This window comes from Enhydra lutris, unplaced genomic scaffold, assembly GCF_002288905.1.
Source record: "Enhydra lutris kenyoni isolate GAN:26980312 unplaced genomic scaffold, ASM228890v2 scaffoldscaffold16, whole genome shotgun sequence".
In the NCBI taxonomy this organism is placed as follows: Eukaryota; Metazoa; Chordata; class Mammalia; order Carnivora; family Mustelidae; genus Enhydra; species Enhydra lutris.
In genome coordinates, this window is record NW_019154100.1 from 9,080,370 (window position 1) to 9,108,165 (window position 27,796).

Consider the following 27,796-nt stretch of genomic DNA (forward strand, 5'->3'; position numbering starts at 1 on the left):
ACAACCTTATAAACACCATACCAACCAAGATATAGAACATTTACACCCCCCCCAACAAAATGATTCCTCATATCCCTTTGTTGTCAACCTCCCTCAACCATTACTTACTCCTAGCAAGAGTTGATCTAATTTTTATCAATACTAGACTTGCCTATTCCGTAAGTTCATAAAATGGCATGGTTAGGCAAATGTCTGTGAAACACAGTCTTGTTGCATGTTAGTAGAATTCTGTTAAATTACTTTTGTGTCTTCATCAGCAATCAGTGTATACGTGTAGCTCTATTTTTGTACTTTGTATTCTGTCCCATTGACTTATATGTCTATTGTAAGACGTACAGTTCAACACTGATAATCATAGTTTCATAGTAAGTCTAAAATCAGTTAATATAATTCATCCCACTTTGTTTTCTTTTTTAAAAAATTACATTGGCTATCCTCAGTCATTTGCATATCTATGTAATTTTTAGAATTAACTTGTAGATTTCTTAAAAAAAAGTTTACTGAAATTTTTATCAGGTTTGCATTGTATTCATAGATCAATGTGGGAAGAATATATATCTTAATCTTACTGACCTTGCTTTTTTTGTGGATACCTTCATTGATTCATAGTAACTATGCATTTCCAAAAATTCATGGTATATTAATAATGTTTTTAAACACAATTATTTCTCAAACTGCTTACTCTGTACTATCTCTTGATAAGGGACATTGATTATGATGGAAATTTTATGGCCAACGGGTTTATGGTAACAAAAAATTAAAAATTTACAACAAAAAATTTAAATGCCAAAAGACAAATGACAAACTAAGAAAAATATCTGCAATGCCTCTCACAGAAAAAAAATTAATATTCTTAAAAATAAAGAGCTCTTAAAAACTGAAAAGAAAAAACAATGGAAATACAGGCTAGAGAAATGAAGAAAGATTGCACAAAAGACACAAACAGCTGTTAAGAATAAGAGAAGATATTCAAATTTGTTCATAGTAAGGAACACAAATTAAAACTGCAGTTATATCTTTTTCTCACTTATCAGTTTGATAAAAATCTACATTTGGCAAATATTTTGTTAGCAACACTGTGAAAGAATGACACTCTTGAATTGTTGATTGGGGTTGTAAACTAATTGAATAGAATTACAGAATAGTAATTCTATTACAGAATATTATATTCTGTAATATTATAGAATATAACTATTACAGAATAGTAATATTCAGAACTATTACAGAATAGAATTTAACATCATGTAGCAAAATTATATGTGCATTTACCTTCTTAGCAATATTAACTACTTCTATGAATCTCTCCTAAAGATGTATGACAAAAAGATAAAAATATGTATACAAAAAATACAATGACACATTAGGCTAAGGCTATCTATTCTTTGAAATAGTATTTCTAAGAAAGTAAGACCAAATTATGCTTAACGAAATAAGTCAATCAGAGAAAGACAACTATCATATGATCTCCCTGATATGAGGAAGTGGAGATGCAATGTGGGGGTTTTGGGGGGTAGGAAAAGAATAAATGAAACAAGATGGGATCGGGAGGGATACAAACTATAAGTGACTCTTAATCTCACAAAACAAACTGAGGGTTGCTGGGGGGAGAGGAGGAAGAGGGAGAGGGGTCAGGAGAGGGGGGTGGGGTTATGGACATCGGGGAGGGTATGTGCTGTGGTGAGTGCTGTGAAGTGCGCCAACCTGGTGACTCACAGACCTATACCCCTGGGGATAAAAATACATTATATGTTTATAAAAAAATTTTTTTTAATTAATTAAAAATAAAAAAGAAAGTAAGACCAAAACCAACTCAAATGTCAATCCAATGGAGTTGGCTAAATGAACTATAGTATATACATTGGGTAAAGTGCTATGGAACTGTACAAGGAATTGAGACTATGTCTATCAATGTCCTTGGAAGAATTTCCAGAAAGTACAGCTAAGTAAAAAAGCAAAGTGGGGGAAATAAATAATAGTGTATTATACTACTGTTTATGAAAGAAAGGGAGAGGAACACACGCATTGTTTTTACATACATTTTAAATTGAAAGGTAATAAAAATTCATTACTTCTAAGGAGTGGGATGAAATATGGTAGAGAGGACAGGGTAGAAGCTACATTTCTCTGGGAGTCAGGTGTTCTGCAATACGTGCAGCTTCTTATTCCAACTAAGCATGGAATCACTCATCTAAGACTTAGTTCTTAAAGAAGGAACCACAGTATAGGACAAAGGTCATGCACTTTAGAATTAGTGACACCAGGGTTAGGATATTAGCTTTTCCTCCACTGACCAGTGGGAGTTTGGACCAGTTACTTAACTTCTCTGAGCTTCAGATTTTTCATGTAAAAAATGGAGATAAAATTAGTACCTACCACAAAAGATTGTGCAAACGATTAAATCAAACAAAGTGACTTTACAAAGCAACACTTCTCAATGGGAATATTAGTGCCCATAGTCATGGTCAGTTTGGAGATATGGCTAGAAATATCTTGAAGTATGTGAATAATTTAATTAATGAATTTTTTTTAAGTATATTTGTTTTTTTCTGGAAAGAATATCACTACTGTAGTCAATTATTCTTTCTGGAGTAGAAGGAAAAGCATTGCAGTTAAGTCCATTGGGACTATGAGCCCACGGCCACAAGTGTGTCAGGTCTATGCATACTCAAATGCATACTTGTGTTCAATACAGAGAAAAATGATAAGAACAGGTGTTTCATAGGCTAGAACCCAGCAAGAAAGAACTGGGAATGCTGGATACTGGATAGCCATCAGAATGGGTCTGTGGATATGCTGTGATTACCTCAGGATTCTACCCTAATCATGGTAGTCCCCAAAGAAAATGGAAATTCAGTGAAGAAGGAGGGAGAAACATAAGGCTTTAAGGGTTGTCATAAAGACAATTAAACCATATAAGTAACGGTCATGTACTTAGCAAATTGTCTTTCTGTGTGACCTAGGGTAATGTCTCAAGTTTTTCCTCTATCCTATTGTTTTCATTCCTCTCAAAAACATGAAAACAAGGAAGCTGGATTAGAAGTTTCATAACATCTCTCTCAGCTCTGCTTCTCCTGAGCTGATTATGTAATAACACCAAACTTTAAAATTCCCATCTAGTACAGTCTTCAGAATGAAAGGGGAGCAGGCAATACTTAAAAGATAAAGTCATTCCCTTCTCATGTAGAAGTGAGCCTGTGTGATTTGCCATCAGGAGTGAAGTCCTGTGAGTGCAATTGTTATCTAAATTTTTTTTTTAAAGATTTTATTTATTTACTCGACAGAGAGAAATCACAAGCAGACAGAGAGGCAGGCAGAGAGAGAGAGAGGGAAGCAGGCACCCTGCTGAGCAGAGAGCCTGACACGGGACTCGATCCCAGGACCCTGAGATCATGACCTGAGCCGAAGGCAGCGGCCTAATCCACTGAGCCACCCAGGTGCCCCTATCTAAATTTTTTTGTGAAGAATTATCATTCATATTTCTGACACGTATAATTAATTTTTCTTAGCCTTTAAATTTGATATCATTGGGTTTTTGCTGTGTTTTTACCTGAACAAGAGTCAACCGGTTGTCTTTTCACAGAATCACATAGAGATAAGTAGAAGTACTTAATGTAAACACTTAATATTCCTTCCAAAAAAGAAATATTAAAAAGAAACACAATTTCTCAGTGGTAGCATTACACGTCACCAATTATCAACTTTGTTTTAGGATAAAAGGATGGAGGACATTAAAGAATTTTTTGTGCTAGTTTCATTTAAAAATTTTATAATTGTTTTAGTCATTCAAGTTCCAATCTACTTAATACTGGTTTAGATTACATATAAACATGGCACTGGGTCTTCCTACACAGTCAATGGCAAAGGCATTTTTCCTTTAAAATCTACAATAGTGCTTTAAAGAAATATAGGCCAAAGAACTCCAATGAAATCAGCTCTGTAATATGACATTATAGGTCAATCACTCTTAAAGGTTGGGTTCAAATGTCAATACATTGATTTTCAAATGGCTAGGATATTCTGTCCTCTATACAGGAGGTAGGAGTCTAATTGCCACAGGAGTTGGCTAAAAAATAATCTACATTTACCCAGGTGCAGGGGAGTGCCTCAGGGACCTGTGACTCAGGGTGGAGGAGTTTTTGGAAGTGCTCTCTACTGCTAGGGGATCTCTACCCACACCAATCTCCTCTAACTCACTGGCCCCTCACATCTCTGATATGTTTCCACTCATCCTAGATTCTACTTGCCAAATTAAGTCCCTGGAAAGGTAGTTGTATTGTAACTTCTCCCACATCATTCTCCTTAGAATACTTCCTGCAATTTTACAAAGCAAACTGAACTATGGTTCATATTGCCTCCTTTTTAAGACTTATGATATTTCTAAGAAGGCACAGTTCAGGAATTAAGCATATTAAATATAATGACTTTACAGGTTTCCTTTGATAAAGCAAATAATTTACTTATGTAACCCACAAAACACCTCTCTATTCTAGTTTAAGGAATTATTCCATTAGTCCTTAAAATATAAGGATTTTGTGGGAAATTATTCTGCTTTTACTGACAAAATTCTCTATATTCAATTGAATCAGTTGTCCACACTGGCTGGGTGTGGTTTTTTTTTTTCCCTTCTGCATATGTAACATGTTTCTTGGGCTTGTAAAATTGATATATGTGTATAGGAGAATATCTGAAAACTACGGAAAAGAACAAGTAATAAAAAAGTGCTTATAATCCCTCTGCCCAGGGATAATAAATTTTGACATTTCGGTATATCTCTTACTTTAATCGCCTATCATTTACAAGGTTTCACATACATTCTTTAGAGCAATCATGGTTTCCCAAACCTCCCTTGTCAGCTCTCAAATTTATATCAGGAGACCAGTACATTTTCCTTGGCTGAAGTGGACTGAGGAGTTGAAGCATCATGAGTGAGATGAAAGAGAAAAATAGAGCTCAGAATCTTTGCTTCAGAGGCGCCTGGGTGACTCAGTGGATTAAAGCCTCTGCCTTCAGCTCAGGTCATGATCTCAGGGTCCTGGGATCGAGCTCTGCATCGGGCCTCTTTTTATTTTTTATTTTTTTATTTATTTTATATCTTTTCAGCGTAACAGTATTCATCGTTTTTGCACCACACCCAGTGTTCCATGCAATACGTGCCCTCCCTAATACCCACTACCTGGCCCCCCCCACCCCCCCCCCCCCCCCCCCCCCCGTGCCTTCAAAACCCTCAGGTTGTTTTTCAGAGTCCATAGTCTCTCATGGTTCACCTCCCCTTCCAATTTCCCTCAACTCCCTTCTCCTCCCCATCTTGCATCAGGCCTCTTTGCTCAACGGGGATCCTGCTTCCTCCTCTCTCTCTGCCTGCCTCTCTGCCTACTTGTGATCTCTCTCTGTCAAATAAATAAATAAAAAATCTTTAAAAAAGAATCGCTGCATCAGTTATGAACTTATTACAGCAAGGAATTAACTGGCCCCTTCAAAGTCATTCCCAGAAGCCCCTCCTCCCATGACCCCATTATTACCCGATTCTTATCTTAAAGAAGAGAAGAATTATGAGAGTTAACTATTAATACTATTGTCACAGTCAGCACAATTCTTTTTTGTCTTGCATTTGGATAAAATGACACCTCCCATTTTATTTTGTGGTACCAGGCTAACCCCTCTTTACTTGCCCTGATTCTGAGCCCTCTGGGTATCCTCTCCTTGCCACGCAAATCTTCTCCTACCCCAGTGCCTACTTATGTCAGCCTCGGGCAGCCCAGGAGACATGAAATAATATAGACTGGTGCTTGTCAAAAGAATAATTGAATACAAAATATTCTCAAGAGGGAGACTAATCTGAACTATGGGAAAATCTACAGATTTTTTTTTTAATTTTATTTATTTATTTGACAGACAGAGATCACAAGTAGGCAGAGAGGCAGGCAGAGAGAGAGAGGAAGGGAAGCAGGCTCCCTGCTGAGCAGAGAGCCCGATGCGGGGCTCGATCCCAGGATCCTGGGATCATGACCCGAGCCGAAGGCAGAGGCTTTAACCCACTGAGCCACCCAGGCGCCCCAAATCTACAGATTTTTAAAGTGTAACCCTAACATAGTTATACACACAGTAAAACGCCATCTATGAGACCCTGCTAAAACCATTTGAATAAGCAGAACAATGTGTATTTGGTATAATTATAGTGTATGTAAATAAAAGGTATATCAATGGAACACATGTGTTTAAGAGGAATTAAAAATCAAGCTGTATAAGAAATAATATGGTAAATTTTACCATATTAAGTAAACTTATCTTGGTTGTCTTTACTTTCAAACTTGATGAGTCACCCAGTGATTTGTTGTCAGTGAGCTTCCCATCATTTGAAAAATTGGAGTACTGAATGAATTTTCAACTGCCAATGGGCATAGATGTCAACAATTGCCAATCAGATCATGACAAATATTTAATAGTCTGTCAAAAAATAGAAAAATATGAACCAATATTTTGTAACTAGTTGTAATTTGCAAAAAAAAAAAAAAAAAAAACAACCCATGAACCAGTGTTTTGTATTTTTGAGTAAGTTTTTTAAATAAAAGTTTGGCATAAGAATGTTTTATTTTAAGAACTCAATTTAATAGAAGGTGATAGTGATTATTTGATGCTTTTATCTTATGATAGCAATAAATCAAAAGCTTGCCAATCCTATGTCAGTCTCTCATTTTTATTTCATTTTTTCCAGAAAATTTCCTGGTCTAATAAATCCCAAAGTCTGGAAACCACTAGACTATCTGACTTCTTTAATTTCTCTGAATTCTCACAGTATATCATTGCATATATCTACATATTAAATGTAATGTGGATATTACTTTAATTTTTCTGTAAAACCCAACACTATTAAAGTAGGCTTAACATTCCTTACAAGTTGTATGCTAAATGGCCAACAGGGAGTCTATGAAAGGTGCTCAAAATCATTAATTATCAGGGAAATGCAAATTAAATCCACGGTGAGATATCACTGAGACCTGTTAGGATGGCCTTCATCAAAATGATAAGAGATAAGTGCTCACAAGGATGTGGAAACAGGGAACCCTTGTGTTATCTGTAGAATGAACAATGGTGCAGCCGCTATAGAAAACAGCATGGAGGACCCTCAAGAAATTAAAAATAGAACTACCATATGGCCCATAAATCCTACTTCTGAGTATATATACAAAAGAAATGCAATTACTATCTCTAAGAGATATATGCCTCCATGTTCATTGCAGCATTATTCTTAATAGCTGAGATACAAAAACAATCTGGTTGTACATCAATGGATAAATGGATATAGATGTCACACACACACATATACAACACACACAGAATATTATTCAGCCAGGAGGAAGAAAGAAATCCTGCAATTTGCAACAACTTGGATGTACCTAAAGGACATTATGCTAAATGAAGTAGGTAAGACAGGGAAAGATACATACTGTATGATCTCAATTATATGTAGAATCTAAAAATTTAAAAAAGTCAGGCTCATAGAAACAGAATAGAATTGTAGTTACCAGGGGTTGGGGTGTGGGGAAAAATATGTTGGTCAAAGAGTATAAGCCTTTAGTTGTAAGATGACTAAGTTCTGGGGATCTAATGTATAGTTTTGTGACCACAGTAAATAACTGTTTTACACTTGAAATTTACTAGGAGAGTAAATCATAAGCATTCTTACCACACATACACAAAAGGTAACTATGTGAGGTGATAGCTACCTTAATTAACTTGATTGTGATAATCATTTCATAAAGTGTATGTATATCAAATCATCACATTGTATACTTTAAATATATGTGACAATTTTATTTGTCAATTAGACCTTAATAAAGCTGGAAAAATAAAGCTGTTTTCTTCCATAGTAGTCAAAATTTTTGTCCTGCAATCTGTTTATCCCACTATTTTGTTTAAGACACTAACTGGATTAAAACTGTCTTTTTAACTAGTTTGTTGACTTTTTTTTTTTTTTAACTTCAGAGACCACATCTCTGAAATGTTAATACATCCACTGAAATAGGAGGCTGCAACATACATTATTTTATTTAACCTTATGCTATGAGCTGAGCATTATCACATTTTAGAAGACAGGGCTTAGAAAGGTTAAATAATTTCTGAAGTTCACTGTGGCTTCCCTCAGATGATTCTCATGCTTCTGTCACACACATATTTCTATTAATTTAAACATTTTTTATCCATTCCATTGTGCTTAAGTTTTACATAGTGGATTCAAATTATAATACAGAGGAATTAAGTCAATGTTTCATGAAATACTCATTACAATTATCTTTTGTTTCTATTTACATACTCTTTTCATTTGTTTTTGAGTATTCTTTGAATACAAAACTGGGCTTTCCCATGTGGCTCACTTATCAATAAAATATTTCAATAAAGTGTATTTCAGGACAATTAAAATTATCATAATGCAGTGCATCTTCTGACTCATAAGCAATATGAACTTAAAGAACTTACTCTTTTTCTTCATAACTTTTGCATACCAAAATATTACAAATAACTACAACTGAAGCATACATACATTTTAGCCCATTAACTTTGGTATATTTTTATAGTCTACTAATCTAAATTAAGCTCTTTTCATGTTGGTGAAATACAGTTTTTATTTTCTTTATGACATGATCCATTCCTCCAATTGCATAATCATCTCCTCCAGAAGCCTACTAAGGGCTTCTTTCCATCCTAATACTCTTCCCTACTCTTCCAAAACCTCCTCCTGCTATTCTACATCCAAAATACATCCCAGATCAATCCTTTCTCTTCCATCTGATGCAGGAATAGCATCACTCACCCATTAATGCACAATCATCAATGAACAGACTTCCTAACTGGTTTCCCCTATTTCAAGGCAATCTTCACACTGAACCTAGAGTGATCTTATTGTGATGTGTGTATTGTGATCCTGTCTTTCCTCTGTTTAAATATCTACCATGGTTTCCCACTGTGCTCTTCACCAAATTTAAGGCCTCAAGCCTTCATGCAATAGCCCCTCTTACTACTTCCAAATCTTCTGTTCTCCTCCTTTCCTTTTCCTCTAAACTTCAACCCACTGGGCTTTTGGCTTCTCCACCCCACCAAGGTCATTCCTGACTCAAAACCTTTGTCCATGCTGTTCCCTCTGTCTGGAAAGCTCTTCCTTTGCATCTTTATACTGGACTGGCTTTTTCTCATCATTCAGAGCTCAGCTTCCTCAGAAAGTTCTTTTTAGAAACATCCCCACCTTGTCCCTCCGTATAAAACCATGTTTTATTTTCTTATAGCCTTTCCTTTATCACTGTCTGCAAATCTTTTGCTTCTTGATCTGTTTACTGGCTTCCTAATGGTTCCTGCCACCCGCCCCCACACCCAAGGAGAATGAAAGCTCCATGAAAGCAGGTCCTTGTCTGCCTTATTAACCATTTTATTTTTCCCCAGTGCCTAAAATAGTCAGAACCTTATTATGACTATCATGGGCCTGAGGCACTTTCGTCTTCCTGGGCTTCTTTTCTCCACAAAAAAAATATATAAATTGGAGGTAAAAGACCTGTGCTCCAAAAATATAAAATACTGATGAGAGAAACTGAAGACAATACAAACAATTGGAAAGATATTCCATGCTCATGGGTTGGAAGAGCCAATATTGCTAAAATATCCATACTACCCAAAGAAATCTACACATTCAATGCAATCTCTATTAAAGTACCAATGACATATTTCACAAAATTAGAACAAATAATCCTAAAATTTGTATAGAATGACTGAAGACCCCAGATGGCCAAAGTAATCTTAAAAGAGAACAAAGCTGAAGGTATCACAATCCCAGAATGAAAGATATCCTACAAGCTGTAGTAATCAAAATTATATGTCAGTGGCACAAATGCAGACATATGGGTCAAGGAAATAGGATAGAGAGTCCAGAAATAAGCTCACACTTATATGGTAATTAGTCTATGACGCAGGATGCGATAATATACAATGGGGAAAAGGCAGCCTCTTCAACAAACGGTGTTGGCAAAACTGGACATTCACAAGTAAAAGAATGAAACTGGACTACTTTCTTACATCACATACAAAAATAAACTCAAAATGGATTAAGGATTTAAATGTGAGACATGTAAACATAAAATTCCTAGAAGAAAATACAGATAGTAATTTCTTTGACATCAGCCTCAGAAACATTTTTCTAGCTATGCCTCCTCGAGCAAGGGAAACAAAAACAAAATTAAACTATTGGGACTTCACCAAATAAAAAGCCTTTGCACAGCAAAGGAAACCATCAACAGAACAAAAAGGTGACCTACTGAATGGAAGAAGATATTTGCAAATGATCTATGGATAAGGGTTAATAATAAAAAATATAAAGAACTTATACAACTCAACACCAAAAAAAAAAAAAAAAGGAATTCAATTCAAAATGGGCAGATGATATGAACATTTTTCCCAAAGAAGACATATAGGTGGCCAACAGACACATGAAAAGAAGCATCAGCTTCTACTCATCAAGGAGAAATGCAAATTAAAACCACAGTGAGGTATCACCTTATATCTGTCAGAACGGCTAGTAACAAAAAGACAAAAAAATAACAAGTGTTGGAGAGGATCTGGAGAAAAAGGAACCATTGTGTCCTATTAATAGGAATGCAAATCGGTGCAGCCACTGTGGAAAACAATATGGATGTTCCTAAAAACAAACAAACAAACAGGAAAACCCCAGTAAAAATAGAAACACCATATGATATAGTAATTCCACTATTGGGTATTCATCTAACACTAATTCAAAATATATATGCACCCTTATGTTTATGCAGTTATTATTTATCATAACTGGTGGTGTATATATAGATAATAGAATATTACTCCACCCTAAAAAAGAATAAAATCTTGCCATTTGCAACAATGTGTATGATCCTAGAGGGTATAATGCTAAGTGAAATATGTCAGCCAGAGAAATACCACATGATTTCACTCATATGTGGAATACCACATGATTTCACTCATATGTGGAATTTAAGAAACAAAACAAATCAACAAAGAAAAAAGAGACAAAAAGACTCTGAAGTACAGTGAAAAAACTGGTTGCCAGAGAGGAGATGTGTGTGGGAGATGGGTAAAATAGATAAAGGTAATTAACAATACACTTGTCTTGATGAGCAATGAGAAATATATAGAACTGTAGAATTATTATATTGTATACCTGAGACTAATATTACAATGTATGTTAATCATACTTGAATAAAAACAATTTGAAACAAAAAGAATGAAATTGGCATGAGACAGATTAACAGGAAAAAATAAAATTTAATTACATACATGGAAGGAGTCCACATTAACATGACAGATTCCAAAGATAATTGGACAAAATAAGATATATATGCCCTCCTAAACTAAGGAGAAGAGCGTAAAAGTCTGGAACTTCAAAGGAAAGTAAAGCAATTCACAAAAAGGTGAAGAAGGGTAAATGGTAAACAAATGTTTGCTGGGCCTTGCCTGTATGGGACATAGAGAGGACTTCAATCAAACAGATCTTGCCGGCTCTCACCTGTCTACCATGTTCATATTCTATGATTTTCATATTATATGACAGGTATATATATGGTGATGGCTCCCTTCCTGGAATAGGTCCTCTAATTCCTTTAGGCAATTAGAGGGAAGAAAAAAAAAAGATTCCTGAGCCTTCTGTTTCTCAAAAATAATCAGCCTAAAACAATCCACATGCCAAAGAGATACATTTTGAGGTGGCAAATAAAAAATATTAAAAATTATAATTTATTACTGCATTGGTATTAAGACAAGTATATTAATAGCATATATAAAAACTTCTCTTGAACCTAAAATTTAGGGATTTTTTCCCTCTGATTAGAAAGAAGTTAAAACTTGTTTGTGAGTCCTAGGCACTCTCTCTCAATGGAGAAGTCATCCTGAGAACAGTGTCCTGGGAAGGAGAGCTGCTCAAGTACTGAGTGGATTAAATGGATGGCATGGAATCTAGGACAGTTGGATCCTGCCTCAATTCCACTTAACTGGTTAATAATCATCATAAGCCCTGTATTTATAAACCAAGAGGGTAAAATCAGTTGTGTTTCCTTTTGTTTTCTCAACTCCTCTGAAATTCAATGACAGCTATGGTCTGTGCCATAACATTTCACCTTTTATTACACACATCCACTATATTTTATTGTTTTTGTGATTGAAGTGTTAGTCTTACCTCTCTGCCTAGATTATAGAGTCCTTCATGGCTGGGGATTTTATTGTACTCTTCCTTATAAATTTCTGAAAGTCTATGGCACAGCATATGTGATTAACATTACCTGGTTATTTGTCTGATTGCACTTTTATGCTATTAAATACATAAAAAGTATAAAAAAGGAAAAAATTAATCGATACATAGTTACATAGTTAAGCACTGGATCAAGAGAGAAATGGCTTGAAAGGAGGTAGAGGATATTGGAAGCAAGACTCCTAAGTCTTTTTCAAGTCAGGTCTTGGTACCATAGGAAATGGCCCCATTTGCAAGCACTTGGCTAAATGAATAAAACTGCCAGAGGTGACTCAGACCCAAGCACCCATGCAGGATATGAATGTCTCCATGCAACTGTACCATTTTTATGGTGTTGGGGAGGAAAAATAATTTCCCCTTCTACCTTCTAGGATTTTGACTGAGATCCCTCTATAATAGAAGATAGATTAATAGGAGAAAAAGACAAACACAAGTTTAATAACGTACATACCTCCTGTATACATGGGAGAGACTTAGGAAAAAACTTAGTAACTCTTAAATGGCCCAAGCTACCTAAATTTGTATAACTACTTAACTCTTGTTAACTGTGCTTTGCCTGATAACTGACTCCCCACCCCTCATGTCAACTTCTTCTGTCTTTAGATGGAAATGGTAGTGGAGGTGGTAGCATATCTTGAAGTGGCAAATTCTGCTCCCCTGAAGTGGCATAACTACTGGAAAGCCTTTTCTGAGATCTGTGGTAATTGCTGATGTAGAATTATTAACTAATATCCAGTGATATACCAGATATGTCTCCTATGGCTTGGTGAGAGCCATTTGCTAAATTGTTAGGAATTTTGCCAGACCATCGTTAAATAGAGCCATTGTTAAAAATTAAACTATATAAAATTATAAATAAATTGTATTAAAAACAAAGGTAATAAATTCTCAAAACCTCACATTTTACCATTTTCCTATTTTACACTCCTTCCTTTCTTTCGTCTTTCTTTCCTTTTCTTACGTAGGCTGGGAACCCAGTGTAGAGCTTGAACTCATGACCCCGAGATTGAGACCTGAACTAAAATCAAGAGTCAGACATTTAACCAACTGAGCCTGGGCACCCTAATTTCTTATATTTTATTGTTAACTATGTTTTTGAAGTTATTTATGCCTATTATATGTGTATGATGGAAACAATACAATATTGTGCTATTACTCAGGCCCTCCCAACTCTGTGCTCAGTAATGTCAAATTGGTAGCCTGAAATTGGCTGTTACCCCATGGAAATTAGAAAATGCTGAAAATCAGGGCTTTTTCTTTATACAGAAAGAAAAGAGCTGTGTGTTAACTATCACCACAGTACTTTCCTTATCCCTCCCTTCTTACACTGAAGGTGTTCAGAACAAGTCTCCCCAAAACGTAGACCATTTTGAGCTGAAGCCAACCAAGACCCAGCAGACTCAGGAATAACTTTTATGTCTCCTTGAAACTACTTAAAAGAATTTAGGTAGAGGCCTGGCACAGAAAGAAAGCTATTACCAAGAGATAACATTTTTATCCGAATGACCTATCTGTATGACAGGACAAAAATATAATTACCATACATCCTCTCTCCTTATCGTCCTGTGAATCATCCTCCTCCTCTTTAAAACCCCAGGTCCCTTTCCCATTCTGTAACTCAAGATGGCATACAAGCCTCAACTGCCCGGCTTCTCCTTGGGTCTCATAATCTTATGGGTCACCCATATATACATAATTAAATTTGTTTGGTCTTGTTAATATTTTATGTTAATTTGATTAGTAGACCAGCCAAAGAACTAGGAAGGTAGAGTTAAAATTTTTTTCTCCCCAATGCATGCGCACATGTGCACACAAACACGTGTACCCACAACAGGCCTAGATCGAGGACATTCTGAGGAGCTATGCAAACTGGTAGTCAACAAGAAATACTAGTAAATGTCGTAGGCTCTAAGACACTGGAGGGATCCTCTGGGCCAATGAGCAGAGGTGAAGAAAGCACCTTCAATTCAGCCTTCAATTTGGCTACATTCCATTGCCGACATATGTCTGATTCCTACCCCCCAATTCTCTACACCTCCAGCTAAAACTGTAGTGTTGTTCTTAGGTCCTTGGAACCCTGTTTGGTGACTAATCTGGTGAACTAATTTATGCTTTGTGGTAACAGTGCTTCAACATATTACTTCTCCTAAACAACACATTTTCATGTCCATAAGACTCTTCATGCCCTACCTCCTGTGAACCAGTGAGAAGAAGCTTATTTAACTTCATATAAACCATACAGTGTTTTGTCTATTGATTTCAAAATATCTAAAAGTTTTGAAATTTTGTCATAATGCCAACAATAGAAAGGAGTGATTGCTTACCCACAGTGAAATGGGGCAGTGAGGAGGAGCTATAAAGTAGTAGACCCACACATGAGGATGGGTCTTGCCACTAGCAGTTCATCACGTGGACTAGCTTAATACTTACCCTCTTTAGTTGTTATCCACACCCTTATTTCATAATTAAGAAAGCCAAGACTCCTAGGAATCAAGTGACTTGCTGAAGATCACAAGATGCTAATCCTAAATTACTACTGCATCGTAACAATTCACTTTATAATTTAGTGGCATAAAACAATCATGTTATTGTATGGACTTGGTATTTGAGAAAGGTTCAGTTGGGCCATTGTCTCTTAGGGTCTTTTATAAGGCTGTGATTAGATAGCAGCTAAATTGAAACACTTAAGGGCTAGAGCAGCTGAAAGCTGGTCTCCCTTTTTCTCTCAAGATACACTGGTATCAAGGTATCTGTTTATAGCTCTTTTCTGGCTGGAACCATGGAGATTGTGGAAGAGAAGAGAAAGAAGATTCCTGCTTTGCCAGAAACCTTTAAGGAGAAGCAAAGGAATTTCACAAAATTGCAGATAAAGCATCAAGAAAAGAAGTTTGCCCAAAAGATGCTTCAAAAGGAGGACTCTTACTGATGAAAAAGCTAAGCATTGTCACAAGGAAGGTGTACAGAACTGAGATTCAAATGGTTAGGATAGCAAGAAAAGCTGGCAACTTCTATGTGCCTGCGGAACCCAGACTGGATTGGTCATCAGAATAAGGGATCAATGGTGTGAGCTCAAAGGTTTCAAAGGTATTACGGCTTCTTCGGCTTTGCCAAATATTCCATAGCACTTTGTTAAGCTCAACAAGGCTTCAGTTAACATGCTAAGGATTATGGTACAATATATATATAGCACAGGGGGTACCCAAACCTGAAACCAGTGAATAAATTGATCTACAAGGGTGGTTATGGCAAAATCAACAAGAAGCAAACTACCTGACAGACAACACACTGATTGCTCGATCTCTTGGTAAATATGGCAGCAACTGCAGGGAGGTGGGTCTGATTCAGGTCTATACTGTTGGAAAACATTTCAAAGAGGCAAAGAACTTCTGATGACCCTTCAAATTATCTTCTCCAAGATGGGGAAGGAAGATGACGACCTCCCATTTTGTGCAAGGTGGAGATGCTGGCAAGGGAGAAGTTCAGATCAATAGGCTTATCAGAAGGACGAACTAAGGTATCTACCATGATTATTTTTGTCATCTGGTCAGTTAATAGATGACTACTTTCCAGTTTATCTACCCACCTAACCCACTTACCTACCTATCTAGAGAGAGAGTCTCAGAGCTTCTCCATGTGAGCTAGTTTGGGCTTCCTCATAGCATGGCAACCTCAGCACACTTGGACTGGTTTACACAGTGACTCAGATTTTCAACACAAGTGTCTTGCAAGCAAGGGGAGCTACATCACCTGTTCTGACCTAGCTTTTGAGTCACACAGTGTATTTCTATCACATTCTTGGTTTCAAGAAAGTCACAATCTACCCATTTTCAACTAGAGGATAATTCAATTACACCACCTGATGTGAGAATGGGAAGGTTCTAGAAGGTAACGTGGGATGACAGATACTGTGTGGTCATTCTTGAAAACTATCTGACATAGGTGGTTATGTGACCAATCCAGAATTCTCAGTGAGGGCTGTTTTGTGTCAAACTCTGCTCACCCGGCCACACTATATACCATTATCAAGGCTCCACGTGTGTGTTCATGTAGTAATTGTCCAAGGAAGCAGGTTTCTCAGAAAAGAGTAAATGAGGGGAAAAGAAGTGCACAGAAGGGTCAAACCACCTTGCCCACCAGCCCCCACTGAGCGCCTTGGTTTGGGGGGACCCCACATTCATGCATCCTCCCCTGGCTCCAAGCTGCAATGCTTGTCCCTGCCCACCACATAGAGGTGTGGTATAGAGCCCTTGGCCTCCACCCCATGGGAAGCTGCAGTACCTGGGGCAGATCCAGCACATCCTTCACTGAAGGTTCCAGAAGGATAAGAGCGCTGACACCAGCATGCTGTGGTGTTTGGCATGCAGGTGCACTACAGCCTGAGAGACGAATTTCCTCTGCTGATAACAACACATATATTCTGAAAGAGTGTTTTGGAGGAGTTGCAGTGGTTTATCAAGGGCTTTACAAATGCTAAGGAACTGTCTCCTAAGGGAGTGAAAATCTGGGAAGTCAATGCCTCCTGAGACTTCTTGGACAACCTGGGATTTTCCAACAGAGAAAAGGGGATTTAGGTCCAATTTATGGCTCTCAGTGGAGAAGGCATTTTGGGGCAGAATACAAAGATGAGGACCCAGATTATTCAGGTTAAGGAGTAGACCAACTGCAAAAGATGTTTCGCACAGTTGAAATCAAACTCAAGGACAGAAGAATTATCTTGTGTTGTTGGAATCCAAAAGCACTTCCTTTTATGGCCCTATCTCCCTGCCATGCCTTTCCCAGATCTCCATGGTGAGCAGTGAGCTGTCCTGCTGGCTGTACTGAAGGGAAGGAGACATGATTTTGGCTGTGCCCTTCAACTTGGCCCTCCACACCTGGCTCACTATATAATTACACACATCACAGGCCTGAAGCCAGGTGACTTCATACATATTTTGAAGATACACGTATTTGCCTGAATTATATTGAACCTCTAAAAATGCAGCTTCAGTGAGAACCAGCGCCTTTCCTGAAGCTCAAAATCCTTCAAAAATGTGAGACCATCCATGACTTCAAGGCTGAAGACTTTCAGATCAGAGGGTACAGTATTCACCCAACTATTAAAATGGAAATGGATGTCTCAAGTGCCTTTAAAGGAGGTGTTCCAAGGAGATGCAGTCTTTAAGGGTTGGACCGAATGCCCAGGGCAAGTTCATTTGCCCTAAAGGAAGAAGGGATTAGGTAAAAATTCTATTGGTGACCAGCAGTCATTGTTCATTAATTTTTTTTTAATTTTATTTTTTATAAACATATATTTTTATCCCCAGGGGTACAGGTCTGTGAATCGCCAGGTTTACACACTTCGCAGCACTCACCACAGCACATACCCTCCCCAATGTCCATAACCCCACCCCCCCTCCCCTCCCCCCATCAACCCTCAGTTTGTTTTGTGAGATTAAGAGTCACTTATGGTTTGTCTCCCTCCTAATTCATTAAATTTTAAGGATGTTTCCTCTGGCAAACATAACCTTGAGTTCTCTTAGTAACTAAAGGCCCTGAGTTTGGCTAGCTTACCAAGGACATGTGCAAATGCTGAGATTGGGAATAAAGTCAGAGAGTGAAAGTTTATATACTCTTAAAAACACACATGCATTTCAATCCCATATTTTTATGAAGGCCAGTGAATTTCTAGAATTACATATAAACTACTCCCCTAAATTTGAGCAAGCTGATTAACACCAGTTATAGTAACATACAGTTGTGTTTATAAACATTTAAAGTTATGTTTGCTTTATATATTGCTATAATAAAGGAATGTTCTGCAAAAAAAAGTCTAAATGATTCACAAGGGTTAGTTATTAGAATTAAATTTTAATTACTCTTCCCTAAAGAACTGGTAAAACCTTGATCTAATATGAAAAAGATAATTTTTCTTTTTGTTTCTTTTATGGATTTCTCTGCTGTGGGTCTCCAGCTATCTTACCTAAAGCTATTCTGTGCTGAGATCTCATTTCCCTCATATTGATGATTTCATTGTTGCAAGAAAATGCTTAGTTTTTCCAATGCATGTGTTCAAGGTTCACCTTCAGTTCTGCAAAGAAGGTATGTCTTCCCTGGACAACACTTTACAAAATCCCTACTATTAGCATTTATTAATGGAGAATTTAACCCTTCTCTATTTGTTTGTCCATCCAATTTGGTTCCCTATGTCTGTATCTATGACCTGGTTCAACCTGTTGTTCTTCCTCTTTGCAAAGGGGAGGCTTCATAGTATGTGCCTTTATTGGGTAAAGTAACTTCCTGTTGGGAACCTAACTGAACAAGAACCCTACTTAGCAAAAACTAAGATGTCATGTCACCTCCTATTAATACTGCTCACACCCTGCCAACATGCACACATCATGCACTATAACTAAATGGCAGTTTAATAACCTCTTACCTAAGATATGCAGAAGGCTTGTACCTCATCTTAGAACATTTAGAATACCAAGTGAGGTACTGGAAGAAAAACTTAGATATAGGAGTAAGGCCCAAGAATGAGTCTTTATTTAGCACATCTTATGATCCAGGCATGGCTCTAAGCACATTCCATATATTAATTAACTTAAATCTCACAACAGCCCTTTGAGGCAGGTTCTATTTTTGTCCTTATCTTGTATATGAGTAAATTGAGGCATACAGAGGGCAAGTGAATTCCCAGACTCCCACAGCTACTAAGTGACAGAACCTGGCTTACACAATACACAGCACTCACCACAACACATACTCTCCCCAGTCTCTATCACCCAGCCACTCCATGCCTCCCACGCCCCTCCACTCCAGCAACCCTCAGTTTGTTTCGTGAGATTACAAGTCTCTTATGATTTGTCTCCCTCTCTGGTTTCTTCTTGTTTCATTTTTTCCTCTCTTCCTTTACAAACCTCTGCCTTGTTTCTCAAATTCCACATATCAGTGAGATCATATGATAATTGTCTTTCTCTGACTGATTTATTTTGCTTAGCATAATACCCTCCAGTTCCATCCAAGTCATTGCGCATGGTAAGATTTCTTTTTTGATGGCTGCATAATATTCCATTGTGTATAAATACATCTTCTTTATCCATTCATCTGTTGGTGGACATCTAGACTTTTTCCATAGTTGGGCTATTGTGGACATTGCTGCTATGAACATTGGGGTGAAGGTGCCCCTTCGGATCACTATATTTGTATCTTTGGGGTAAATACCCAGTAGTGAGGTTACTAGGTCACAGGGTAGCTCTGTTTTCAACTTTTTGAGGAAACTCCTTACTGCTCTCCAGAGTGGCTGCACAAGCTTACATTCCCACTGACAGTGTAGGAGGGTTCCCCCATCCCTGAAAAAAAGGATTTTAAAGATGCTCAATTTACCATATTCCTGCTGGCCCTGGGAAGAATCATTAATACACAAAACCAAAAAAAAAAAAAAAAAAAAAAAAAGTAGATTGATGGGTAACAATAAGCTTGCTGTTTTAATGTGTTTTTCTTGACACTAATTAATTCCTTTATTTGTGAAAAACATATTTCTTGAACACCTGTTGGTCTTAGGATATATCTGTGGGCAAAATAGGTAAGGAAAGATATGTCAGTTTCTAATTCTAGTCAAGTATTTTTATTGGAAATACCATTGTGGCAGCTTGTGGAAGGCAAACCAATGAGAGGGGGGAAAGATTTGAGGAGGGGAGGACAGGTTCAAACACTATCTTAATGGAATGAATAAGATAAATAAATATTCAGCAGCTGAGTCATTTGAATAAGGGCACAATAAGGTGCATAGAATATAAAGTATCACAAGCTCCATGAGTTACTTAGATCTTTAGTTCTGGTGGAATTTCCTTAGGAGGAAGATAGCATCAAAGTCCCCAACCCAGGGAGTTACATTTGATGAGAACTTTGTAGGTAGAAGCAAGAGATTTTCAAAGCTCATCTTCACACTCACTTCTCTTCCAAATTCTCAAGACTGTGGCCATCGGATTGTCATGTTGTATCACTCCAAACAGAGGTAGCATTTCAAGCAGGAGTGACGTGGTTCTGATGAGAGATGTTGATTTGGGTTTGGGTAGCACAAGAATAAAACTGAGACAGCTCTGTCTCATGGCTCCCCCAGGGTGGGAGGGGATGGTCATCCATCGTCCCATTTCTGGCTACAGTCTAAACATCATACAGCCAGATGGTTTGTTCTAGAGTATGGCTGTCACACAATTAAGTGCTACTTGAGTTATATGGTAACACAATTGATTATTGTCATTGTAGAGAGTGGACAGTGGTGAAACCAATCAGTCTGTTTCCAGAGACCATTCATGTTTTAAGACAAAACTAGCTTGCCAAACAGAAGATGTTCTTATAAGATATAAATATATATACATATTTATATATATATATATACACACACATATATATATATACATACACACACACACATATACACATGTATACATATACATGTGTATATATATGTATGTGTCTATATATATAGACACATACATTTTTTTTTTTTAGTTCAATCCCTGGTGCAATGTAAAGTCTCAATAAATATACACCACTTTTGTAATATTAAAAAAAAAAGAGTGAAAGAGTAAGATAGGTCAGTTACCAGAATAGAGACACTGCTAGGTATGAAGAGGGGCCACAGTTCACAAAAATGACATTGGAGTTCAAAAGTCACCCCAGTCTCACTCACAGTGAGTAGGACCCGATGCCTTTACCACTGGAACAGCACAGAAGGGGAAAAGAGATAAAGACTGTGAGATTAGGTACTTAGAACAAAATGAGCCTGGGTTTTGAATCTCAATTCCACCCCTATTGGCCTCGGTCAGTTAATTTCTGTGGGCCATGTTTATCATCTAAATAAACATAGGTAAAAATAACTATAATTGTTAGAGTATAGAAAGCAATTTTGTGTAATTGCTTTCAGGACTACTTTGGCAATAATTGGAACATAATCGGCATTTCTTTCTTATTTCTCCTTTACTTCTCCTCTGTCTTCTCTTAGGATGGATCTAAGAAATGGGCTACAATTGAGCCTGTGGTTGGGGATTAACAGGCTCCGGTATAAGACATTGGGCAGGCAGAAGGGGGGCTGACATATTCAGCTAATCCAGAAGGGTAGATGGGAAGGCACTGCCAATGACAGCAGCTGAAAGTGGCAGGTAAACAGTACAAAGACATTTTTTAACAGATATGACTGCAACATTATATAAAGACATGTGTAAGGATGATCACTGTGGCATTGATTTTAATACAGTACTTACAAACTGAAAACATTTTATACGTGTCTTAATAAGGACCCTGGTTAAAAAATTATGATGTATCCACATGATGGAATGATACATATCATTTAAAAAGAAGAAGGTCAAGCTGTATGTGCTAATTGAAATATCTCTAGGATATGTTGTTAAATGAACAAGCAAGCTGCCAACAGAATGTGGTTTGACTGAATTTGAGTGTTTGTGTCTATTGTGTGTTTCTGTAAGCATATCTATGATGAGGTACATGCATGGATAATTACCAGGTAATGGGGTTGGATTTTGTGGAATGGAGTAGAAATGAAGGATGTGCCGATAGGAAGTTTTTTACTTAAACTCCTCCAATCTATTACTTGATTTTAAAAAAATTAAGCATGTATTTCTTTTGCAATAAAAATAAAATAAATGTAAAATGTTCCTTAAAACTACTTAGCAGAGAGAGGGGGAACAATAAAAAATAGCCCCATGATAGCAAGTGATGGTTAAGAAATTAAAATTCCTGTGGGGTGTTTTCTGCTCACTTGCAGCAGAGGGTCTCTAGGATATGTTCATGCTGAACACAGGCAGGATATAGGATAATGAAAACCATGTACATAACCTGAAGAAACCCACTGGTGGGATGTTTAAAGAAAATGTCTAGCGGTTTGCTAATACTCATTTTATTGGTTCAGTCCTGGTTGCTCATTAGAATCACCTGGGAAGTTTTAAAAATCTACCAAAACTTACTGGCAGAGATGCTGATTTAATTGTTCTAGGGAGGGGCCAAGGGTATGTTTTAAAAGAACCCCAGGCAATTTTTGTGTAACCAGTGTAGAAAACCACTCTTCTAACACTGCTTATTACTATCAGGATAACCAACATGCAATTCTTCTAGATTTTTTTTTTTTTTTTTTTTTTTTTTTTTTTTTTTTTGTCAGAGAGAGAGAGGGAGAGAGAACAAGCACAGGCAGACAGAATGGCAGGCAGAGGCAGAGGGAGAAGCAGGCTCCCTGATGAGCAAGGAGCCGGATGCGGGACTCGATCCCAGGACGCTGGGATCATGACCTGAGCCGAAGGCAGCTGCTTAACCAACTGAGCCACCCAGGCGTCCCCCAACATGCAATTCTTGACCATCTACTGCCCACCTGGTTCTGTGCTAGGCATGAACTCTACAAATATGAAGTGATTAAAAAACATTTGGGAATGGGCTAAGGAACTGAATGGACATTTTTCCAAGAAAGACATACAGATGGCCAACAGACACATGAAAAGATGCTCTTCATCACTAATGATCAGAGAAGTGCTGATCAAACTACAATGAGCTTTCCCCAGACATCTGTTAGAATGGCTAGTTCAAAAAGGTAAGAGATACCGACCGAGTATTTGACAAGATATGGAGAAAAGAGATCCCTTGTGTACTGTTGGTTGGAACTGGTACAGCCTCTACAGAAAACATTTTGGAGGTTTCTCAAAAAAGAAAAAGAAAAAGAAAGAAAGAGAGAAAGAAAGAAAGAAACAGAACTACCGTATGATTCAGCAGTTCCACTTTTGGGTATATATCCAAAGGAAATGAAATTACTATCTCAAATCTGCACTCTCAATTTTATTTCCAGCATTATTCATAACAGCCAATATACGAAAACAACCTAAGTGTCTATTGATGGAAGAATAAAGAAAGAAAATATGGTATAAATATACAACTAAATATTTTCAGCCATGATAGAGAAGGAAATCCTGCTATTTGCGACAATATAGATAGACCTTGACAGTATTATGCTAAGCAAAGTAAGTCAGACAAATACAGTGTGATCTCACTTACATATGGAACCTAAAAAACTTAATTCATAGAAGCAGAGCATGGTTAACCAGGGCGTGACGGGTGGGGAAAATGGAGAGATGTTGGTCAAAGAATATAAATGTTCAATTATAAGATGAATAGGCTCTGGGGATCTAACATACAACATGATGATCACAGTTAACAATATTGTATTGCATACTTAAAAGTTGCTAAGAGAGTAGATCTTAAATGTTCTCACCACACAGGCGCACAAAATGATAATTACATGACATAACTGAAGGTGTTAACTAATGCCATGGTGGTAGTCATTTTGTCATATATGTGTATTAAATCAACACGTTGTATACCCTAAACTTACATAATGTTATATGTCAACCATATCTCAGTAAAGCTCGATAAAAATCAATCAATCATTCAATCAATTGAAGGACCCCCCCCCACCACCAAATATTTAACTGACAAGGATATTTGGATTTGGTACATCTTAGTGTCTCTGTAACTGTGCAATTTGTGGATGAGAAGTAGAAAATAATTTTAAAATAAGGAGGGGCATATAAAATAATATGTTCTATTTTTAATAGTAGGTAACTGAATAAAGTAGGTTCAGAGGTATGTGTATCAATTTAAAAAGAAACTACCTTGTATACGATTATAAGTATCCCAAGAACTTGCCTAGTACCTGAGCCATTTTACTCCAAGTGCAGTCCATGCGCCAGCAACATTATCACTATCGTTGGGAGCTTGTTTGAAATGCAGAAGCTCCAGCTTCAAGCAAACCTACTAAATCAGAATCACCATCAAACAAAATCTCCAGGTGGTTCACAGGCACATTTAAGCTGAGAAGCATTGTGTTAGTTTTTTGAAGATTTTAAAATATTTTAGAGCTCCTTGACCAAATCCTATTTTACTGACATTAACTACAGATTTGGCTATCTTGAAATTGAATGGTTTGCTTTATGGAGAATCAGAAATGGTGTATATCCCAACCACTTCTAAAACAACAATGACATTAATAGGTTGACTTTTTTTTAAGCAGCTACTACATCCTGGGCACAATAGATGCTTTATAAATACAGTTTTCATAAATACTCTAAAGAGCTAGGTATAATTTTTCCCCATTTATTGATGAATCAATTGAGATTCAGAAAGATTAAAGTCTCACAGCTGATAAATGGTAAAACTAAAATTTAAATTTAAATCTGATTTAAAAACTCAGTTGTCTTGGGCACCTGGGTGGCTCAGTGGGTTGAGCCGCTGCCTTCGGCTCAGGTCATGATCTCAGGGTCCTGGGATCGAGTCCCGCATCGGGCTCTCTGCTCAGCAGGGAGCCTGCTTCCCTCTCTCTCTCTCTCTCTGCCTGCCTCTCTGTCTACTTGTGATCTCTGTCAAATAAATAAATAAAATCTTTAAAAAAAAAAAAAAAAAAACTCAGTTGTCTCACTATACTCCACTGGCTTTTCAATGTTGATCATAATTGTGATGCCATAGCAGAGTATTTACTACACTTCCCAACAATTATGAAAAGTTACTTCTAAATTATTTCAAAAAATTATTTAAGTGATCTCTAATTAAAGTTACAGGTATTGCAGAACTGTACAATAAAAAGGGGAGTAGGTTAGATCATAACCCATGAATTGGCCAGTCACATATTATATTTTATTTCACACACACACATGCACAATATTACTTTGCATAGTAATTTGATCTATCAGTGTATTCAGAAACCTCGCAGTGAAAATATTCAGGACCTGAAATGCAGCCAAGAAGAACATTTTGTTCAAACTGCAATTAAACATTAATAAAAATAGATTTCTATAAAAACAAGGATGGAGCTTTTCAATACAGAAAATGTGCAAATGTATATAGACTAGATTCTAAGTGGATCTTATCTTTCCTGAAAAAATGTCAAAGTAGAAAATCAGTCTGAGATGAAAAAGGTCTTGTCATCATCTATCATAAGAAGATGACATTTAATCCATTTCCTTACTTTGAAGACTGATTAAGCTTCAGATGGAATTCAGTTAATAAATGCATATTAGCACAATACATCCCCAAGGCATATCTCTCATAGTAACAAAGCTTCTCCCCACTGATGTGTGTTAGCCCCTACCTTGGACTTAGGACTTGAACAACTTTTGTGGCAAACAGGTGTTGTTCTAGCCAGGAAAATTCAGTCTTTTCTTATTGCTACTAAAAAAAAGCAGTACAAGGAAGAGGACTCATTGGCTGTAGAAGTTATATATTTTCAGCATGGTTGGACCTATCTGGATATGCATATGTATACGTCCAGTCATGCTAAACATATTCAAAACAGGGAACTGTACCAAGGTGATATGAAGAATTTAATTCAACATGAGCCTTTTAAAGCCTCTCTTACACTCTGCTTCTGTGGTTCATGGTGAATGTTGAAGAACTGATTGAATTTGGCATTGTGTTCAACTAGTCACCACATCTTTTAAGTTCTGTGTGTGGCTGAGAGGGCAGATTAATTAAAAACTGAATAAGAAAAAAATGTAAAAAATAATAAATAGATCTATCTGACAAGGGAGATTTTTTTTTTAAAAAAAAAGGTCAAATGTGTGACAATTCCCAGTGACTAGTAAGACCATTACTCATCTAAGTGTATAAGTTGTCAAAATTTCATCCAATATTAACAATCCCATACAAACAAACACGGTAACTTAAATTTCAAACATCTGAGAAACACCTGATTTTCTGTTTTAGAAAAGAGGGTGAAATTAATGAATAATTGATGTGGGTATTCAAGGGAAATACAATTAAAAACAAATCCCCGAACCGAGAAAATCTCTCCATGATGTAGAGAAAGAAAACAGTTTTATTACTGAATATGCATTAAACCAGAAAGTGATACCCATCACAAACAATCCTCCAAGTGACTGCAGTGATGGAAAGGAATCTCACCCTTTTGTAGAAAGTCAAGCAGATATAACCCATTGTATGCATGTTCTCAGGATAATCAACAGTTCTCGAGTGAGAGGACGTGAGGGCACCATTTGTCACACAGAGTACATCCTAACTTTACCTACTAATTTGGGTAACCATCTGTGTTAGTTTATTGGCTTTATCCAGAAGAAGAACAAACTCATACATTCATGACAGGAGGTAGTTTTGCAACTAGAAGTAAGGGGGCCACCAAAGTGAGGCTCCTACAGTCTCCCCTAGAACTGGGAGATAGGGATGTTATCTCCCTTGGTGTTCACATTTCAAAGAGATGGCACCAAGGTCTTTTGACTTTGTTCTGTCTTAAAGCCAAGAAAAGACCTAGTTTTAAAAAGATTTATATACATGTCAAAAGATTTATATACATTTCAAAAAGAGAAAGTATGTATGATGACAGGTTTTCTAAAACATTTTTTAAGTTTTTATTTCAATTCCAGTTAGTTAGCATACAGTGTTGTATTTATTTCAGGTGTATGATAGAGTGATTCAACAATTCAGTACATTACTCAGTGCTCATTCCACACACCCATCCCCTTCCCCTCTGGTAATCATCAGTTTGTTCTCTATAGCTAAGAGTCTGCTTTATGGTTTGCCTCTCTCTTTTGCTTTCCCTTTGTTCATTTGTTTCTTAAATTCCACATAAGTGAAGTCATATGGTATTTGTCTTTCTCTGACTTCTTTCACTTAACATTATACTCTCTAGATCCATCCATGTTGTTGCAAATGGTAAGATTCCATTCTTCTGATGGCTGAATAATATTCCATTATATATCTAGATAGGGAGATAGATAGATAAATACCACGTCTTTATCCATTCATAAATCCATGGAGACTTTGGATACTTCCATAATTTGGCTATTGTAAATAATGCTACTCTAAATATTGGGGTGCACATATCCCTTTGAATTAATATTTTTGTATTCTTTGCATAAATGCTGGTATGCAATTACTGGATCATAAGGTAGTTCTGTTTTAACTTTTTGAGGAAACCCATACTGTCTTCCACAGTGGCTACACTAGTTTGCATACCCATCAACAGTGCACCTGTGTTCCTTTTGTTCCCTATCTTCATCAACACCTGTCATTTCTTGTGTCATTGATGTTAGCCATTCTGACAGGTGTGAAGTGATAGCTCACTATAGTTTTGATTTCCGTGATGATCAGTGATGATGAACATCTTCTCACGTGTCTGTTGGCCATCTGGATGTCTTCTTTGGAGAAATGTCTGTGTCTTCTGCCCATTTTTTTAAATTGGATTATTTTTGTTTTGGGTATTGATTTTTATAAGTTCTTTATATATTTTGGACATTAGGCCTTTATCAGGTAGGTCATTAGCAAATATCTTCTCATTCAGTAATTAATTCTCATTCAGCCCATTAATTTTGTTGACTGTTCCTTTGCTGTGAAGAAGTTTTTATTTTGATATATTCCCGAATAATTTATTTTTGCTTTTCTTTCCCTTGCCTCATGAGACATATTTAGAAAAAAACTTGCTATGGCTGATGTCACGGAGGATATTGCCTTTGTTCTTTTCTAGGATTTTTGTGG

General features: G+C 36.9%; 2 pseudogenes; both read left to right on the forward strand.

Annotated features, from left to right (window-relative positions):
* The first annotated feature begins 15,050 nt into the window (after positions 1-15,050).
* LOC111147405 lies at positions 15,051-15,787 on the forward strand (annotated as a pseudogene).
* A 382-nt stretch (positions 15,788-16,169) lies between these two features.
* LOC111147208 lies at positions 16,170-17,435 on the forward strand (annotated as a pseudogene).
* Positions 17,436-27,796: the final 10,361 nt, after the last annotated feature.